Consider the following 2,692-nt stretch of genomic DNA (forward strand, 5'->3'; position numbering starts at 1 on the left):
ACTTTTATATAAATATAGAGAAATGCAAACAGATCTATTTCCTATAATAATAACTAAAAAATGAAATTTTATAACACAACCTATTAACAAAGCATGACCCCAAACAAATAAAACTATAAAAGGTTATTGTTTAAATTTAGTGGATACACTCGTAAATGAGTCCCGCTCTATGATGACTGTATAGACTTATACGTCTCGTATAGGGCTACACAGGCCGTATAGGTTACGCATGACTGACAAGTATACAAAGGGGACAAACAAAACAGTTTTTTCAGGTTATATATAACCCGTATAGCCCTATACAAGCCGTATAGATCTTCAACTCCTCAAGTCCTATACCAAATATAGTGCATCAATTGGATATGTATTCTTTTAACGAGACACATAACAATGTGATACATATTATATTTAAATGAACATAAAATAAATAAACCATTAAACTCCAAAACAAAGATATGAAGACTTAAATGATATCATAAATTCAGCAAGAAGTCTTGTGATTTTTGCTCATAATAAAACCTACTAGTAGAATTAGTGTAAGCAGATGCATCAGCTGAGTACAACATTATTCCATTGATATCAAATCCATTTTCCACCAAAATTCGTAACGCATCGAAAAACGCGTCTCCTTGAATCCCTCTACCGTCGATTTCATAGCTCGGTAACACCTTCTCGTTTCCAAATTGCGTCGTCCTTAGTCGAAAATCCTCTATGTACGCTTCCGTTGTTCGTACTTTATCTGTATAAAATTGATGATTAACGTAATCGATTACAATGCCATACGCGTTAAATAGTTGTATATAAGGTATTGTTGTTAATCGATAGGGTGCAATCGTTGCGACGGTTATTACACTTTGATTTTTTAAGTAAGTGAGGAGTTCGCCGATGCAATAACTAAAACTCTCGTTATGTTTTGGAAAATTCTCGTAGTCGATATCAATTCCGTCTAGGTGATATGTTTCAATTATTTTTTTGAGAGAAGTGAACGCGTTTGAGACCCATAACTCGTTGTTTTTCGGGTTGTACCAACGGAGTGTTGTGGGCCCAGACTCCAACCCGAGAGGCTTGCCAGGGCTTTTACATTAGGGTGTTTTGATTTTATTGCTAAGACAGAGTCCGCGGTTAAGCCCGAGGACCAATACGGCTTGAAAATGCCGTTTTGGGGTTGCCAGTGTCGTCTGCGTCTATGGCGAAACTGAGAATAAAGTGAAAATCGACGCCGTCTTCGATTGGAACCTCATCGAAAGTTACGGGTTTCCCGGTTGCTCCGATGTATTCCATCATCACTTTTCCATCTACAAGAAAATTGCATATCACACTATGGGGCTGTTTGGATTCCCTTATTTTTACCTTCTTATAACTTATTAACTTTTGTAAATTAAAATAGTGTTTGAATAATATAACTTATTAAATATTTTAATGAAGAAAAAAGAGTTTTTCATAAGTTTGATAGAGTAACTTATGAAAAACTTTTTATATATAAGGTATAAGGAGGTGCAAATAAGAAATCCAAAACACCCGTTATGTATATCATTAAGTAACAATGCATTATGTATACAATGGTTTTATGTGGTTCTCTAACACATAAAGGATATTTCAACACAATCAGTATAACTGATTCAGCCGGCCGGTACGAACCGTTTAATGTAATACAAAAGAATAGATATTAAGATATAGATGTTCAATATGTTACTTCAGTTTTTCTAAATTTGGAAGAAAACAATAATTACTAAATAGTAAAAATGTTTATAGTTGCTACATTTTTTAAATTTTTATTTATTGTGAACAAGTTCACAATAATATTGAAACTCTAATGATTTTAAGTTAGACAAAAGTCAATAGTGAATTTAGAGAAATCATAAAAGAAAATTAGTTAATTATTCCCTAGCATAGCCCCTAAAAAATAAATAGCAATCATTTTTTATGATTAGATAACTACACAGGTCACAGGTGTGTTGGTGAATACATGTAACTTAATATGGATAAGCTCGGTGTTGGTTCATGTTGGGAAAATACCAGTACCGAAAATATTTTATATGGTACCAGTTTGATATCGGTGCTGAATATAAAAATTTGAAAAATACCGGTACTGAATGTACCGATCCTGAAACCTTAAAAAGTCAGTATTAAATTAACACTGATATCAGGTACTATTTTCTCATCCCTATAACTTACCACAAAGTTGTAAAGAGAGTATGATAGCGATGATGTAAAAGGAAAACCCGGGAACAACCATAGCCATTTTATGTTTTATCAATACTAATGAAAGTTGGTAGATGTGATAATTTTTAACATTAATCCCCAAATACTTATATATATGAAAATTAGATTATTTCAATGAAAGTTTGTTTGACTATGACAAAGAGATCTTTTGCAACGTTGTGAAAATCACAAAGAATAAGATTGTATTAATTGTCAAAGTTAAAAGCCTAGTTGTGACAAAATCATAAACTTTGGATACATCATGTTTCAAGAGAAACAATTTTAACCATTATGAATGGACTATTTAACTTATGATAGATACTGTTTCATGTTACGAATCAAACAAGTATTTTAATTTTAGTGTCCAAAGCTGTCACACCTCGACCATGACGGAAACGTCGGGGCGCAACCAATTGTTCATCGCACACGACACTATTAAGTGACAATATTTAATCAACTCATTTAAATTCATAAAAACACAAAGAGTCAC

At 32.8% G+C, this 2,692-nt stretch overlaps 1 pseudogene across 1 annotated transcript; it reads right to left on the reverse strand.

Annotated features, from left to right (window-relative positions):
• Nucleotides 1-473: 473 nt before the first annotated feature.
• On the reverse strand, nucleotides 474-2,242 carry LOC143590567 (chitinase 2-like; annotated as a pseudogene). Its single transcript, XR_013145489.1, has 2 exons — nucleotides 2,176-2,242; nucleotides 474-1,295 (listed from the first exon to the last, which is right to left on the reverse strand). The product of XR_013145489.1 is annotated as a chitinase 2-like (transcript).
• Nucleotides 2,243-2,692: the final 450 nt, after the last annotated feature.

The sequence above is a fragment of the Bidens hawaiensis genome, unplaced genomic scaffold, assembly GCF_021521415.1.
Source record: "Bidens hawaiensis isolate Kalapana, Puna unplaced genomic scaffold, B.hawaiensis_p1.1 tig00038664_1, whole genome shotgun sequence".
Taxonomy (NCBI): domain Eukaryota; kingdom Viridiplantae; phylum Streptophyta; class Magnoliopsida; order Asterales; family Asteraceae; genus Bidens; species Bidens hawaiensis.